The sequence below is a fragment of the Beta vulgaris genome, chromosome 5, assembly GCF_026745355.1.
Source record: "Beta vulgaris subsp. vulgaris cultivar EL10 chromosome 5, EL10.2, whole genome shotgun sequence".
Lineage (NCBI taxonomy): Eukaryota > Viridiplantae > Streptophyta > Magnoliopsida > Caryophyllales > Amaranthaceae > Beta > Beta vulgaris.
In genome coordinates this window covers 40,801,853-40,821,311 of record NC_079206.1, presented here as the reverse complement: position 1 = coordinate 40,821,311, position 19,459 = coordinate 40,801,853, and the positions used below count along the sequence as shown (strand labels likewise).

Below are 19,459 nucleotides of genomic sequence, written 5' to 3'. Positions count from 1 at the left end.
AGGAGTGTTATTGATTAAATTCATATCCCTTGTTCGAGTACTTTGAGTGGTAATTCGAATTCTTGGAGTTCATATCTTCAAGATTCATATTCATAACTTGATTATTAGACTTCTTAGTTTAGTAATCATATCAAAATTAGTAAAGACACCTTTCGGAAAATTATTGAACCAATTTCTTACAAAATTCTAGTATCACCTGCAGCGTAAATATATGCATATATATACCACATTATCATTGTAGAGAGGGAGACAACATCCTAGGACAGAGGTTTTGAGAAAGCTAGCATCATTCGAGCCAGAATTCTAGATATTCTAGTAGATCTCCTTCCGTATCTCGACTTCAATGATATGGCCAACATGACTAAGAATTCAGAGACCCATAGCGAATTTAGGTATCCAGGTGGTGAGCCATTAATTTTTACCTATAAACAATGTTGCCAAATTGAAGTTTATAGCTTTTGGAACTGTAGTCCAATGTCACCGACAAAAGTTATAATTCTTCCATCGATATATAATGTTATTGTCTCCTATTTCTATTGTAATTCGTTTCTTTGTTTTTTTAAAAAAACTATTTGCTCTTGTGCACAATTGTATATCTATGTTTTCCATGAATCTTGTTTTGAAACATATTTTTTAGCACTTTTCAATGATGTAAACATTTTAGTATCTTAAATTATATTGAAAAAGTTACGCTCAAAAGTCAATATACATTTATAATGCTTAAAATCTTGTTTTGGAATTTTCTGTGCTGCGAAAACAAAAATTTGACATTCTCTAAGGTGACCTTTCCTCTTTCTCTTACTGGTATAATCTCTATCCTCTCTCCTACGCACGAGACAGAGCGAAAGTAGTGACTTGGGTGAAGCTTTGCAGCAACGCTTGAAAGAAAAGGGTGCAGTCAAGAGAAGGGGGTGCATGTGTAGTTGAGTCTGCAGTTGTTCAGTAGGTGACGGCATTGTGTGCCTTACTTGGTGTTCCGTGTTCGACAGGTACAGGTGTGTTGAGCGGGAATATCAAGGTGGTTCTATGGTGGTGCAGGTGCTGGTCTAAAATAGAGGAGAGAAAGATAGTCTAAAACATAGGCTTGGGGGTTTCTTCGTTGGTGTTTATTTTCCAGCGAAAATGGGACTGATTCTAGCGAACTAGTGAGTCGATAGGATAGGATTGGTTAGGGAGGAGTGGAGGACAAAGGAGAGAGGAGGAGATAGCCATAGGAGGAATTTCAGGTTCAGAGGTGGGAGCTCCAACTATTGGAATCCCACATGATTGTCATATGTATGTTCTTTATTATTCCGTCTCTTCTTGCAAAGATTTCGTATTCCTTATCTTGTATTCAGAAGTAAAGATAATCTTTTAAATTCTTTCCAATATATAAAAAATTATCTCTATTATATAAGGGAAGGGGAGCAATGGTGTCCTTTTTTGAGATGCCTATTTTGTCCTCATTTTCTTTCTAAATTACAAAATGAATGTCAAAATTAAAATTGACATTCAAAAAAAACTACCGAAAATTAATGAGTTCACTCATGGTACACCCAGGGATATTTTTGTAATAAATTAGAACTTCAGGTGCTCATTTGACACCAAATTTGCTCATATGGACATTTTGCTTATTTACTCATTTACTCATTTTGCTCATCATTTTGTAATAAAAGTGTTTGCTTATTTTCTTAAATGAGTAGAAATGTTTGCTCATTTGCTCATTTTGCTGATTTGCTCATTCGCTCATTTCGCTCATTTGGAGAGAATAGTTTTGGGTGTACCATGAGCATGGTACACCCAGGTGTACTATATATATTCTAAAAATTAATTTACAACACTCACTCACAAATCAATCACAAATCACTTAAAAGAAGAAACTTTACAAATCACTCATACAATTGAGAAAATCACGTTATAAAAATCACGCAAATCACTCAAATAATCAGGAAACTTTATTAAAACTTAAAATTAACATACAAACTAAAACTAATACTAACCTAGAACTCAATACATACAAAAACATTTACAAAAATCTACTTACAAATCACTATTCTCAAGAACATTCACAATTAATGGTGGGTCATGATAAAAAATAGAGGTGTATTTGTAGTGAAATCAGAATTTAGAAGTTAGACAAGGAAAAAAATTATTTACTTTTTTATAGTGTTTCCTATATATAATGAAACTTTTACATATATTTGGACCTATCTTTTTCTATTATATAATACATTAATTATCAAGGTAAAAAGTTTATGTAAAATATCATTCAAGAATTAAAGTACAACATATCTCTATTATATAAGGGAAGGGGGAGCTATGATGTCCCCGAATGAAGAGACTATGTTACCCGCTTCTCATTCTAAATTACAAATTCACTTACAAACCAAAAGGGGCTTCAAACAAAAATACCAAAAATATAATTATAACAATCACTCACAAGTCAACTAAAATATAAAATTGCATAATTTACGTTATGCAAATCACTAAAATGAAAACTTTACAAAAACTTAAAATTACTTACAAACTACAACCTATGAAAAAATTGACTTGAAACAAAGTGTCCACTTTCTTTACAATTTTGAAGTACTGGACTTAATTCAAAAATCAACTAAAAAATTATAATATTAGAAATCATAAATAAATTCAATAAAATTTCTATTTTGTTCATAGAATTTAACTTTGAAAAGTTAAAAAAAAAATGGTGAAAGGCTTAAGTGACCAAAACTAAACCAATCAAATTTTGCAACTAAAACCAATTATAGTTTGTATGCCAAATGTTCAAATTTTGACTCTTATGCCAAAGAAAATCGAGTTTCTGTTTCAAAAAAAATTCAACAAAATATTCTAGTAGTCTTATAAGGCAATGTTTGATTCATCTGAGTTACTAAATTACGAAAATCAAAATTTGACAATCTTTACTAATATATAGATAAAGGTATTAATGAAACATATTTTACATTGGCACGCATGAAAAGAAGATACGGCAAATCCTTTTAGGGACGGAGGACATACTATAGAACTCTATTTTAAAAAATATGACAATCCTATTTGGTATTATTCATGCTCCTGTAATTTCCTCTTTTACATAGATGATGTATAAATTTTTTTGATGTTTGTAAAATTAAGTGAAGGTTCACCTAATACTTAAGAATGGGAAAGTGAATTCAGTATGTTATTAAGAAACAATACTCTTTAAACCTTTTTCAAACACTACTATAATGAAGGGGAAATTAAAGATAATAGGTTTTATAAAACATATTCGGACCATACCATTTTTCTGCTAAGCGCTCTACAAAGTTTATAGAACTATAGATAGAATCCTTGTTTATGCTTAGTGGTAGAGGACAATTGTCTGGCATAAGCTCTCTCTATTCTTTTCCTGAAATCGGAAAAAAGAGTAAACAACAAGCGTCATGTTTAACCGTTCTGTTTTGCATTACAATAGAGAACATTTGTCTGAGACAATGGCTTTTTCTTCTTCCCTTTTTATTAAAAAAAATACGTCTAAAATCACGTATTTCAACATTACTTTAATTCAAGAAATTATCCCTTCAACTCTTCTCCAAAACCTATATGTCCATCAATTCCATCAATTACAAACCAGATGAACTTAACATATGATTTTCAATTTACTCCATAAACTGGGAAAAAAATATCAACGTCTGTGAACAAAATTCAGTAGATTATTGAGAAGTTGTAAGTCTTGTAACACTCTGACCCTGAACGGACTCGATTCTATCTTCACTAATGCGAATCTAAGACCAACAATTATCCTCCCACACCAACACAAGTTCTTCCGATGTACTTTTCCTTACTTAAGTACACCCTGATAAATTTCATAAAAGGTCACTCATCTGAAGACTACTACCATCCAAACAGGCTTAACTTTGGAGTAGTTTAGGAAATGAACGCTCTAAAAGAAATATATATTTTATTAGTATAAGTAGTCTGATAAATCTCTTTTAAAACAATAATCACGAGGGATATTAAATACCGCACTTCAGGCAAGCAACAACCTCGTTTCACTTAGGACTTCACATGTTCGGCCCAACAACATGTGGTTAGGCCCAGTCTGATCACTAAAAACATATTCGACCACAACCAATTATATAGCTCCAACATCCTCCTCGATTAGGCAACTAACCTTGGAGTCGAGCTTATCATTAACCAATGTGTATCTTCTGCCAACAAGTGTCCTCACACACAAAGACAAGTTCTTACGGCACATTTTGTCATCACTTTTGTGCATCATGATAAACATCATCGGTTGTAACCCATCCTAAGACTACTCCTACCCAAGCATAATTAACTTTAGAGTAACTTAGAAAATGACATTTCTAAAGAAAGATGCATCTTAGTATTATAAGTAGCCTGCTAAATTCATTTTAAATCAATCATAAGATGTATTATAGAAGCATTAGAGGAAACAAACTCAAATAAACAACAATAAAATTTGAGAAATTTTGAAAAAACATCAATTATTGTTGTTGTTGTTGTTGTTGTTGTTGTTGTTGTTGTTGTTATTGTTATTAGTATATTATTATATTATCATTATTATTATTATTATTATTATTATTATTATTATTATTATTATTATTGTCGTTATCATTACTAAAAGTTATATATAATAGTAATAAAATAATAATACATAGTAATACTAGTAATACTAGTAACGCATGGAATTAAATTTTCGTATAATTATAGATTTATGAAGGTATGAGGAAGAGGTGGTAACTCAGTGTAGTACCCCCCCGAATTTCAGGACATTTGCCCAAGGTTCGAATCCTCATCCCAATAATATATTAGGGTATTCACTTGTGGTGGCAATGTGCCTTGCATGCTAGTAGCCTAGTAGGCGTTGGTACTCGTACTAATTATCTTTTCTAATAAATAAAATAATAGATTTGTGAGGATATTTATAATTGTACTTGGTGATTTTCTTGCAGAACATCCTAGTGTTGCATCGATTTTCGAAAATAGAAATCTTAAGTTGGCAACAACTCAATCACTGGATTTCTTGGGATTACATTATCCTTCGAGAGAGGCACCAGACTCTAAAGATTCGATATGGGAGAAAGCAAACTACGGAGATGGCATGATCATAGCAAATTTGGATAGTGGTAAGTTTTTTTTTTCTTTTTTCTTTTGGAACTGACAAGTTTTTTTTAGGCTTTTGCTTACCCATCTTTTCATATTGAAAAAAATCAACAACAGTTCGTTCATTTTGAAAGATATATTGTTTATATCAAACCGGTCTCAACTTTGTGCGAGTTTCTTCCCAAAGCGGTAGAGGTGGGTACGGGCCATGCTGGGACGGCCCACATGCAAAGCCCGCTTGCCTCATGCCACAACGTGCCGTGCCAAAACGGGCCAAGAAATGCTTGTGTCGTGCCGGGCTCGTGCCAAGTTGTAAAATCTAAGGCCCATGCACGACCCAGCCCACGTGCCGTGCCAGGCCGGCTCGTGCAGTGCCATCGTGCCTTATACAAATTTTAAATATTATGAAATTTTAACCAAAATAAGCTTGCCAACTTGTGGGCCGACCCGTCGTGCTCGTGCCGGGTTCGTGCCAAACTTTTAGAATGTTGTTCATGCATGACTCAGCACGACCCACCACTCGTGTTGGCGTGTCGTGCCATGCTCATAGCGGGCTCGTGCTGGGCCGGGCACAAATCGTGCCGGCCCTTGTGCCGGCCCGACCCATGCCCAGCTCTACAAAGCGGTATTTCAAATAAGTTAACTTGCTAAATTGGTGATCATCAGATGAATATTATGTGTTCAAATAACTTTTTTAGCAGTTTAACTAAGCTAAAGAACTGTTTGAGAGCATACTCCCAAAAATTTGAGACCACTTTAAGATAATTAAAAGTTGGTACCTGTAAAATTGAACACCAACCACACTTTGGATCGGCAAGGTCAATTTTTCCTTCTATATTTGAGAGTACTACTATTGGAGAATATAAAACAATTTAATAGAAATAAATAAGTTACTAAAATGAATATTATTTGGGCATATTGTTTCTGAGTAACAATGATAGGAAATCACTCGGAGACTCGTATGAGGATATGTCAGCTGGGTACGTCCATATATTAGTTTGAAAAAGGCTAAATACCACACTGTTTGGTACCAAACAACATTATAATGTTTTGTTTTGCCTTTTTTTGGCAACTAAAATTTTCGGATGTACAAACACATGCTTTGAATGTGCAAGTATAAGTTTTGGATGTGCAAGTTTTTTGATTTTAAATGTGTACACATATTCTTTAGATGTGCAAACCTAATCATTGGATGTGTAAACACACATTATGGATGGCAAGCATGATTTTAGACGTGCAAATATAGTCTTGGATGTGCAATATGTTGTTTCCATGTAGCAATAGTCTTTACTTATGCAAACATACATTTTGGATGTGTAAGCATACTTCTTGTATGTGCAAATCTGCAATCCAAATGTGAAATATAGGTTTTGCATGTGCAAATATGCATCTTGGATATGGGAACATAATTTATGTATGTGCAGACATTGTATTTAGATGTGCAAATATAGGTTTTGGACGTGAAAATAATATTTCGGATGTGCAAGAATCGCTACTTCGATGTACACTTGTTAGGTGAATCAACAAAAGTAAAAAAAAATTGTCAAACTTGTTCGGCACTTAACAATTTGTGAAATAGGTGGATTCTATCAACTTCATAACAACAACTTAAGAATGAAGAAATATATTTCACTCTACAATTAAAAAAGATTCAGAATCTTCGATTACTAATTGTTTTTTGTAAAAGAATAAAATGAAATGTATATACTCAAATAATCAGTCATTTACGGTTTTTTTTACTACCTGTTAAACAATTTCCTCCTAACAACTATTAACATATATTTTTGGACAGGTGTTTGGCCGGAAAGTGAGAGCTTTTCTGACAAAAGCTTTGGCCCTATTCCCAAATAGTTTAAAGGAGCGTGTGCAAATGAGCATGATCCAACATTCAGATACAATAAGTTAGTGGTTTGAATTTAGCTTATTAGTTTGAAAAATTAATAATTACAATTCTAAGATATGTTAAACAACTAACGAGAAACCGAGCAAATCTTAGTTTTGGTATAGTGGTAAGATTTTGTACCTCACAATCTTGACTCATAAGAGATACTCTCAATTGTCCTTGCTTACTATTACTAAGGTTGGGTAAATTAAGTTGTGCAATATTCAAATCTATTAATTAATATACTTGTGGTATTTCAGGAAGTTAATAGGAGGGAGATACTTTTACAAAGGTGATATGATACAAGCTAAGTCAATGAACGTGAGCTTTAATGATACGTTGAGCCCTAGAGATGATGATAATGGTACACTATCAACAGCTAGAGGTAATTTTGTCCCTGGAGTTAGCTGTAATGGACTCGCAAATGGGACTGCTAAAGGAACGACACCAAAATCACGTGTGGCAGCTATAAAATAGTATGGAAATCTCTAGTCCCTGATGCAGAAGCTACCACTAGTGAAATGGATATGTTGGCTGCTTTTGAAGCTGCTATGGATGATGGCGTAGATATCATTAATTTTTCCATGGGACCAGGTGAATTTGTGGAATATACAAAGGATGTTGTTGCAATTACTACTTTTCATGCTATGAAGAATGGTATTCTCGTAGTCGCTTCTGCATCAAATACTGGACCCTCGCCACAAACAATTGAAAACATATCCCCATGGGTGTTAATTGTTGCTGCATCAACTGTAGACAGAGAGTTTTCTTCCTACATCATTTTGGAAACCATCTAAAGATCAAGGTACATACATGTACATGTACGTGTTTATGTTTGTGACAACCACATATATTATAAGTATATACTTCTTCTATTATATGAAATTGATGCAAGAGCTTCATTTTTCAAGGTTCAACTCTTTAAAATTTGACCATCAACTTTCACCATTGTATAAGAATAATATAATTATATACACGTATTTTTAAATTCATATTAAATTATACTTTTTATATACTCCTTTTGTCCAAGAATCCATACTTCTATTATTGTAGTGGTCACACATATTTCATTACTATTTATTTCTCCTCTAGTATCTCATTTTTTCTTCCTACACTTTAATTGACCTAATTAACCCTCCCTCCAGTAAAATAGTACACCAATAATTTCTATCACATCAACTTTTTTACAATAAATTAATTTAATCCCTACCCTATATTCTACAACCTAGCTTTCATACGTCAACGAACCCTACTATTGTGGTCGAATTTACTGAAATTCATATACTTCCTCCGTTCCATAATAAGTGAAACACTTACTATTTTAAAACGTTTCAAATAAGTGAAACATACCTTAAATGGAAAAAAGAAAGTAATAAAATGATAAGAATACCCATCACAAACTTGTGTTGTTTGCTTTTTTCTCTCTTCCTTTTGATAATGAAAAGGGTATTTTATGACTTTTTGGCTTTTGAAAGTGATGTTCATTAAATCTTGTGCCCAATCCCTATGTTTCACTTATTATGGAACGGAGGAAGTATAAAATTGTGCTCCTAGCTACTCTAATATCTTTGATTTAACTATTGTAGGGTAAACGATTTGTTGAACCATTAGGCCCTAGCGATGATAAATTCTACCCATTAATCAATGGTGCAGAAGCTCATCTTCCTAACGCTAATATCACTGATGCGTAAGTTAGCTAATTCCCTTCTTTTTGCTTTATATAATTATATCCAATCTTATATAATTAATTATCATGTCGATAATATAATATAAACCAGTTACAAACCATCATGAAAAATTAGATTCCAAAATTCATAAATATTAGTTATCTATTCCATTATACTTGTAGTTTAGAATTTGTTTGATATCAAACATGTGATTTTGTTTGGTTGATACGTATTATGGATCTAGTTTATGGTGTGGAAGTTCAGCTCTGGATCCCGCCAAGGTCAAAGGAAATATTTTAGTGTGTCGTTATACATTATTCACTACAGAGTCTGGAATGGATACTGTTGATAGCGTGCATGCTAGAGAACTTGGCGCTGTCGGTCTAATCTTAGCAAGTGACGAGAAGCTAGGATCACACATTTTGAATGGCGAACTTTGTCTTCTCCCAACTGTTATTATTAATTACAAGGATAGCGAAACTCTTTTTGGCTATATCAACTCCACAAGGCAAGATCTATTATTAACTCTTAACTATACACTTTAATTTCGCCATATCATATATATAGTACATTAGTCATCAATGCTAGGGGTAAATGTTCGCTAATAATAGAGTATAGCTTAAGATGATGGTTGAGGTCCCACGAATAGATTTATACTATATCAGCTAACTTACGATTTGGGCTAATAATAATAATAATTACAATGCATGTGACAGGAATCCTACTGCGTCATTCACTACAACAAATACTTCATTGGGAACAAAGCCTGCTCCGATCATGGGTTGTTTCTCATCTAGGGGTCCAAGCAAACTTAGTCCTGGAATTTTAAAGGTTTAAATCCTTCATCATCATCATCTTGTCTACTTATTTAACTTTTATCTTATTTGACCTGGGCACACATAACTAACATAGAAATTCACTTAGTGACCAAGTTAGTTACCTAATTGCATACCCATTCTTCTTTTCACTTTAAATTTAGAGTAAATTTTTATCTCTATTATACTCCCTCCGTTTCATATTAATCTACACACTTTGACATTTTACACTATTCACAAATTGCACTTTGACCCTCGTTTGTGATTTATACGTGAATAAAAACATAGTCATGTGGGATCTTGTTAGATTCGTATTAGTATGTATTTTATTAATATGTACATTTTATAATTTTTACAAATACAAAACTAGAGATATATGTCCTCAAAGTTTTACATTGGCATGCGTGAAAAGTGTAAGTGTGTAGATTAAAATGAAACGGAGGGAATATAAGGGAAGGGGGGAGCAATGGTGTCCTATTTTGCCCCCCTTCTCTTTCTAAATTACAAAAGGAATGTCAAAATCAAAATCAACACTCAAAGAAAACTAACGAAAATTAATTTACAACACTCACTCACAAATCACTTAAAAGAAGAAACTTTACAAATTACTCATACAATTGAGAAAATCACGTTATAAAAATCACGCAAATCACTCAAATAATTAAGAAACTTTATTAAAACGTAAAATTAACATACAAACTAAAACTAATAACCTAGAACGTCAATACATACAAAAATATTCTCAACAAACATTCACAATTAATGTGGGTCATGATAAAAAATAGAGGTGTATTTGTAGTCAAATAATAATTTAGAAGTTAGACGAGGAAAAAAATTACTTACTTTTTTATAATGATCTTATATATAATGAAACTTTTACATATATTTGGACCTATCTTTTTCTATTATATAATAGCGATTAATTATCAGGGTAAAAAGGTTTATGTAAAATATTATTCAAGAATTAAAGTACAACATATCTCTATTATATAAGGGAAGGGGGGAGCTATGGTGTCCCCGAATAAGGAGACTATGTTACCCCCTTCCCCTTCTAAATTACAAATGCACTTACAAATCAAAGGGGGCTTTAAACAAAAATACCAAAAATATAATCATAACAATCACTCACAAGTCATCTAAAATCATAAAAATGCATAATTTACGTTATGCAAATCACTAAAATGAGGAAACTTTACAAAAACTTAAAAATTCACTTAGAAACTACAATCTATGAAAAAATTGACTTGAAATGAAAGTGTTCACTTTCTTTACAATTTATGAAGTAATGTACTTAATTCAAAAATCAACTAAAAAATTATAATATTATAAACCATAAATAAATTCAATAAAATTTCTATTTTGTTCGTAGAATTTAACTTTGAAAAGTAAAAAAAAAAAAAACAAAAAGAATGGTGAGAGACTTAAGTGACAGAAACTAAACCAATCAAAATTTGCAACTAAAAATAATTGTACTATGTATGTCTAATATTCATATTTTGACTCTTATGTCGAAGAAAATCGAGTTTCTGTTTCGAAAAAAATTCAAGCACGCATTGCGTGCAAAAAGTTCTAGTTTTTATTAATGTATGAGAAAAGAAGTTGATGCAATATCTATTTAGATTTATTTTAAAATTTGTTTTAAATATAGGACAAATTGATCAAAATGATTCCAGATCATCGGCTTTTTATAATCCTCATTCCTAATAAGGATATATTTCTAAGTAACCCAACTATAGGGGCTTCTTTAAAAAATACTCTTTCTTCTTCCTTTCCCACATCTGACATGTAAGAATTCAAGTTATCCCACCTAACAAACTAGATACAAAGAACAAAAGAGAAAAAGAGGGAGTACGCTATGTTCTTTTTCTACTCTATGTTTGTTTCTGTCAAATGTTGCTAGGCTAAAGTTTTCTTTTCTTTCTCATTCCTTGATGATCAATATATATAGTAGAAGTAGTTTAGGGAATTAAATCCTTGATGCAAAGGCAATACATCAATCACGAATCAATCACATATATATTTCCTAAACTATATATCTCAATACCCCCCCTCAAGTTGGAGCATGGGGATTATGAATGCCCAACTTGCCAAGAAGTGTGTCAAACTGAAGCTTCCAGAGAGCTTTGGTGAAGATATCCGCAAGCTGCTGTGTAGTATGCACATAGGAACGAGCGATAAGACCATCAGTAATAGTATCCTGAACAAAATGATAGTCGACCTCAATATGTGTAGTGCGCTCATGAAACACCAAATTTTTAGCAATGTGGAGGGCGGATTGACTATCACAAAAGAGACGAATAGCCGTAGGATGATGGATACCCAAACTCAATAAGAGACCTTTCAACCATTTCAGCTCACATGTAACAGCTGTCATAGAGCGATATTCAGCCTCAGCAGAAGAACGAGATACAGTTGCTTACTTTTTGGTCTTCCAAGCAATGGGAGAAGCACCAAGAAAGACAAGCCAGCCAGTAAGAGAACGGCGAGTGAGAGGACAAGCTGCCCAATCGGAATCACACCAACCTGCTAACGTCAAATCACAATCAGCATGAAGAAGGATACCCTGTCCGGGGATACCCTTTAAGTAGCGAACAACTCGCAGGGCAGCCTCCCTATGATTAACACGAGGGCGTGCATGAACTGTGATAAAATATGCACAAAATATGACAAATCCGAACGAGTTACAGAAAGATATATGAGACGGCCAACCAGACGCCTGTAGGACTTGGGATCATCAAGGAGCGAACCAGTAGCAAGAGCAAGTTTATGATTTTACTCAATAGGAAAAGTAGCGGGCTTAGAACCCAAGATAAAGCCTCAGAAATAATATCCAAGGTGTAATCTTTGACAAAGAAAGATACCAGAAGCACTACGAGCCACCTCAATACCAAGAAAGTACTTTAAAGGACCCAAGTCCTTCATTTTAAAATAATCAGAGAGATAGGCCTTGAAGGCCAGCAAAGCAGCGAAATCGTTCCCAATAACAATGAGATCGTCCACATACACCAACACATTAATATGAATAGAGCCCTGAGTGAGAGTAAACAAAGAATAATCGGAGTAAGACTGAAGGAAGCCATACCCACGAAGTGCAGATACAAGTTTGGCGAACCAACAGCGAGGAGCCTTTTTGAGGCGATAAAGAGATTTGCGAAGACGGCAAACCATGTTAGGATGAGTAGCTTCAAAACCCGAAGGAAGTTTCATGTACACTTCCTCATCTAAGTCACCATGAAGGAAAGCATTGTGAACATCCATTTGATGAAGTTCCCAATTTTTAGCAGCGGCAATAGCGAGAAAAGCTCGTACAATGACCATTTTGGCTACAGGGGCAAATGTCTCAGTGTAATCAATACCCTCCTTTTGGTGGTTACCAAGGAGCACCAAACAAGACTTCTGACGATCAAGATTACTAGCCGAATCAAATTTATTTCTGTATACCCATAGACTACCAAGAGCACGCTTACCAGGAAGCAAAGGTTCCATAGTTCACGTGTCATTCTCCTCTAAAGCCCGAATCTCATCAAGCATAGATTTCCTCCAACCTGCATCCTACGTAGCCTCCTTAAAGGATTTGGGCTCCGAGATAGATGTGAGAGAAGCAATAACTTTCTATATTTCACAGAAAAACTTTCACAATTAATGTAATGTGCAATAGGATAGGAGTTACCTGAGGAATGCCGAGGAGTAGGTGAAGAAGAGGAAGGACTGTCATTTTGGATAGTGTTCGTCACATAATCACGTGAGAGGATAGAGGGAGTTTTAGTGCGTTGGCCACGCCCTAAGTCAGTAGGGACGTCAGGTGGGACGATAGAGGAAACGGGAGGCTCAGACGAGAGAGAGGAAGAATGTGGGCTGATGTGGACGTGAGGTCCAAAGGAGGCGCGGTCCGTGTGGGCCGAAGAAGGAGAAGCCGGATGGGCCTGAGAGGGAGAAGAGGAGGATGCAGGAGAGCTGGGTGTTTGGGCCGTTTTGTTATGGACATGATAAATTAGAGAGAATAGGGAGACTGATAAACTAGAGAAAAGACTGAATTATCTTGTTCATTATTCATCAACGCTTAGGTATTTATACAACTTAAGATTAACTAAAGATGGGAAACAATCTTCCCACAATATATCCTAACGTAAATATTATGATATGATTTACTAAATCACATCAATACGGAAAATATATCATACAAATATATTTTTCCTCATTAACATTATTCTTACCTTAACATCTCCCCGCAATCGCAACGGTAGTAACACGGACATTACGATTGGACAAACTTAAATAAAAATAAAAACAAGCTTAAAAATAATAAAACATAAAAAAAAAATTAGTAACAATTCTTCAGTAGTATCAAATTGATATGGCGCGAGCTTCATCAAAAGTTGCAAAATCTGACGATGTTGGCTTCAATTCTTCAAATTCAGAAAATCATTATCTCACGGTACACGGAGCACCAAAAAATGCATGTCTCACGACACACGCAGAGCCGTTTCAAAAGTCCATGTCTCACGACACACGCAGAGCCGTTTCAAATAACATCCATGTCGCACGACACATGAAGAGCCGAAATAAGTCTCACAATCTATTTTGAAATTGAGACGAACAAAGTAACAATTTTTTTTTTGGATGGAATGAACATCATCACAAAAAAAAAAAAACTTTTAAAATTTTGTGATGGAATGAATAACATCATCATAGAAAAAGAACTTTCAAAGGATTTTCTTTTGGTGAAAGGAAAAAAAAAATAAAGTGGCTAAGAGATTCAAACAGTAGAACGCAGCGGAATATCCGGCCGGTGGGGATAATAAATCAGACATCGACCCCCCGCCGACAGGAATTTTTTTTTTTTTGAGAAACCCCAAGAACTTAACCTACTCTTGATACCATGATAACAACACCATTAGGAAGACCCATTGGACAATCATCAATACACACACCATCAAATAACTGAGAAACATCACCAATCACATTATTAGAAGCACCAGTATCCAAAATTCATTCAGTCGAAGTAAATATACCATGGAGAAGGTCATCAGAAATTTTGGAATTACCCAAGAGACCAACAATAGCTTTCCATTGGTCTGCTGTAAATAAGGTGGATGGAGGAGCAGCAGCTCCGACCACCGCGGAACTGCTCACGGCAGCTACAGTACTTGCAGCATTAGCATAAAGAGACCTACGACCACGCGGGGTGGATGAGGCAGCAGGTATGGTGGAGCGAGAGCCTCCACGGCCGGCAGATGCTTGCTGCCTTTCTTTCCACCAAGCAGGGTAACCGACGAGCTCGAAACACGAGCCAATCTCATGCCCCGTCTTCTTGCAATGAGTGCAATGAAGATGAGATTTGTCCACCCTGACCTTAGGCCGAGAGTGAGAAGAAGCAGTGCTGCCACGAGGCGCTGCACGGCAGAGAAAAACTCACGATATCCGGGGAGGGGTAGGACGTGGTTTGAGCCAATCGAACACGCTCCGCTTGAACAACTAATTGATAAGCTCGATCGAGAGTAGGCAAGGGATCTTGGGAAAGGATATTGGTGCGAACCGAACCATAAAAATCAGCATCAAGTCCCATTAAAAATTGATGCACTTTACCTGTGGTACGATGACGTTCATGCAACCTACCGGCCGATCATGAAGAACAACAAGTACAAGTAATAATCGGTTCATGTTGATGCAATTCTTCCCATAAAACATTGAGTTTACCATAATAAGATGCCACAGTCATGGATTTTAATTATTGGCAATGAGCAAGAGATGAAGTGAGTTGTTGAATTCTTGGTCCATTAGCCATAACAAAACGAGATTGAAGAGAGTCCCATAAACGCTTTGCGTCACGGTATTTTGAGAGCGTACCTTTGATCTCCGGAGAGATGGTGTTTATTAGCCAAGATATGAGCATGGCCTGAATAGTGCTCCAGTCAGACGCCGTGCACAGTGGTGAGGGGGAAGAAATAGTGCCATCAAGAAATACAAATTTACGGCGAGCCTCGAGCGCCATCTGCACATCAGATGCCCATTGATCATAGTTATCTGTCGTGAGGCGTGTAGGGGTGATAAAATCACCTGGTTTGTCTTGAGGACCAAGAAAAAAAGGTGAGGTAGTAGGGATAGGTAATGGTGGCGTTAATGGTGGCTGTTTTGCGGCTGGTTCATCATCACCAGCCATGGTGATTATACGGTTGAGGGTATGCGGGGCACACTAGCCTGATACCATGTCAAATGTTGCTAGGTTAAAGTTTTCTTGTCTTTCTCATTTCTTGATGATCAATATATAAAGTACAAGTAGTTTAGGAAACTAAATCCTTGGTGCAAAGGCAATACATCAATCACGGATCAATCACATATATATTTCCTAAACTATATATCTCAATAGTTTCTTACCTAGAAATATGATTTGGAATTTTGATTGAGTTTAATTTTTTGATTTTTCCAAATTTAAATTAAGGTTATAACTTCTAACTAATGAAGTAATCTATGCGTTTAAGACAACTATTTTGACATGATTGAGTCAGATTTTGATTTTTCATATGCATAAAACTTGGTTGATGAGTGGGTGATTGAGCCATTACTGATATAATTTAATGTAAGGGGATATCCAACTCAACATTAACAATTATTTTTAATTATCTGTTAGGAGTGGGTAATCCACCAAGTGGGTAGATATAGTATGTCCTCGATTTTCAGCTAAGATCAAAACTGCTTCTAACCACCACCAAGACAACCACTAATGGCCCTCATGGTTAAGTGTAATTCATATTAATTAAAAGCTTAATTAAATTTATCATCAATTTATAAGAGCTTAAATTCATCACTTCCTCCGTTTCAAAATATAAGGCACACACGATGTTAGAGGTCAAACTTTGACCGTTAAATACTCTCAATTTATATGGATAAAAAATTTTAAAAATTGATATCATTATAGTATTTTCATGACCAATCTAAAGATGTAATTTTTATAATTTTACTTATCATATTATGAGAGATATTTATGATCAAAGCAAATTTTCGTAAAGAGTCAATGCCTTATATTGTGAAACGGAAGGAGTATCAATTACTACACCTAACCACCAGGTAGAGTGTAGACAATCTACTACCAATAGAACATTAAAAAAATATTAATTATGTTGAATTAAATTCAATAACCACAACTCTCAATAAGTTTTTATTAGTGATCGGTAGTCTACCCGGTGGATAGATAGAGTTTTTTTCGCTAGAGTTCATTTTTGGTGCAGTTACAAATTGAGACTTGCATTTTTATGTTAGAGATTGCTCATTTTTTTCTAGGTTTGAGCGAGGTTGATAGTGATCGATTTTAGTTGATATATTATTGAAGGTCGATGTTGTCGTTGCCGAGTTAAAAGTGTTGTCGTTGAGTTTGGTTGAAGAGTAAAGAGAAGGGGTTATACTTTAAGCCGTTGAAGTTCATGAGCAGCCGAGCAAGGAATTTTGGAGAATCTAGTTGATAAGCAGGGAATCTCTATTATATATCATAATAGAGGTGGAATATAAAAAAAAATAAAAGAGAAATGTAACTACTTAATTAATTAAAAAAAATAAAAAGATAATAAAGACAAAGCAAAAAAGAAATCATTGAAAATTTACAACATAGTTACTTACTTCTTTCTCAACTAACTTTCTGAAAAAAAATTAAAAATTTCTAATTTAGTGGAATAAACTAATTAAAAATTTAAAAATTCATGATTTATTAGATGTATTTAACAATTAATTTAATTTTCGACATGCTTTTGCATTCCTCGAGTTGACTAGTTATAGAAAATATTGACTGGTTATAGAAAATATTGTCTGGTTATAGAAAATATAGGTGATGAACAGGGAACAATGGTAACTTTGGGAAAAGGAATCGTTTTAGGCCAGGCACTGTGAAATGGGAAGAGAGAGAGTGTGAGAAATTACTTGTTTAATCAATAACAAGTCGCACCAGAATAATTTTTGAGACGTCTCCAATAGCTGAAACAATTTTAGAAGAACTTGTTATTGAGATTATGAAAAGTGGAACTATTGAAGTTGAAATTATCGTGGCCAAACATTCCACAAACATATATAAATATTTAAATTGTCTATTATTACATAATTACAGGCCAGTTACTATTATTTAAAATTTATTCTCAAAGCATTGCTTTTAGTTAAAATGAGTTACTTTTAAGTTAAAAGAGGTGACTTTTCAAGTTAAAATGACTTACTTTTGAAAAAAGAGTAACTATTAACCATAAAAATTGGTCACTTCTATACAAGTAATAATTATCTATTTAGGGGAAAAAATTATCCTTGTCTCACAATAATTTATTATACACTCATTTCATTCAAGAACTTTTTATTAAATATATAGTGAAAAATTTATATATGGAATAGAAGAAAAACCCTAACACAAAGAATATATTGTTAGGAATAATAAACATTGTAGGCGCTAACAAATCAAATAATCGAAGAATAATTTGCAGAAATTAATAAACAAGAAATAGAACAATTATAACACTCAACATTACCATGAAAACCCTTCAAACAGGGAGAAAACCACAAACACTTCACTACGACTTTGAATATGAGATGATGATACATAGAGACTATTCGATCTTTCTAGACTCTCTAATCTCTCTTAGAAGTCCCTCGAAATGTATTTCTATCTTAATTAATAAATTCTTCGACTTTGACAACCTAATAACAATTTTTATAGGTTACGATTATAGTCCAAGTCAAATACGTAAAATCGCAAAATATTGAATTTCATTAAGGAGCTCCCGCTCCTTCTTCATCAAGAGTGAGCGTTCTTCGCTCGCTCAAAATTTCTGCCTCAAATATGATAAAACCAATGCACTTAGGGATGACAATTGGGTGGGGCGGGTGCAGAGGATGGTACCCCCACACCCACAACCGCATTAAATTCTCATCCCCATCCCCGCCCCACCATCCATTGCAGGGGAAGACTCCATCCCCATCCCCGCCCCACCACCCATTGCGGGGGGAAATTCTAGACCCACCCCTGCCCCACCCCCGCACCCGCGTCATACCTAGTTCATCCCCGCAAAAAATCCACCAAAAAAAATCTGCCATAAGCCCATTATAGTTGTCTACTTCACAAAATCACAATATAATATAGTAAAAGAAAAGTTAAAATACATTAACAAAGGCAAATGTTTTATTACATTTCAAAAGTGTCTTCAAATACATTAGTAATATATGTATATAAATAGAATTTTAATGATAAATATGCAGGGCGGGAGTGGGGCGGGGAGGATATAACATAAAATCCACACCCGCTCCTCCACCCATTGCGGGTACAATAATTTTAATCTCCATCCCTGCCGCATCCCCGCCAAACCTAGACCCATCCCCGCCCCAATTGGGCGGGGATGGGGTGGGTCTCCTACTTGACCCGCCCCACTGCCATCCCTAGATGCACTGAGGTACTAGCGCTCCTCTAGGTTACTCCTCTCTCTTTAGTTATAATTCAACAATCGTCACTATAATTCATGATTTATGTCCACATCCATATGACCAATAAAATCCCACTTGGAAACCAGTATAAATGACGATTACTTCTCGAATAAATATAGCCATCGATCCTGATTTGTCATCATCACGTTTCATATATCACCAACAAAAATCTACTTCTTGCTCATAAAAAAACCCAGACCGAGACCTCACTCGACCTCGAGTCTCGATCATTACAACACAACTAAAAGGACTCTTCATAGTTCTATAAGCATTCCGGCGACACTACCATCCTGACAATCCTTCTTTAGGATCCATTTCTCAAGCACCAGTCTCATGTGTGCCATCTTCACCTTTGTTATTCCACGATCCACTCTAGAAAAAAGAGACATAACTATAACCCTACAGTTATTCTTCATAAGGTTACTATATACAAAATTCTGACCGAGATGCACCACCCTTGGTGAAGTTTCCCATCTCCCTTCCTTTGCTACCTTTGTCATGTTCCCTTTGATGAACATCACTCTGCTACTTACTCCTCGAGCTATTACAAGAGCAACCATAACAACTTT

The 19,459-nt window shown here is 34.9% G+C and overlaps 1 pseudogene; it reads left to right on the top strand.

Annotated features, from left to right (window-relative positions):
• The window catches only part of LOC130591409 (subtilisin-like protease SBT5.4), a 45,741-nt pseudogene that overhangs the window by 21,194 nt on the left and 5,088 nt on the right, over positions 1 to 19,459 (top strand).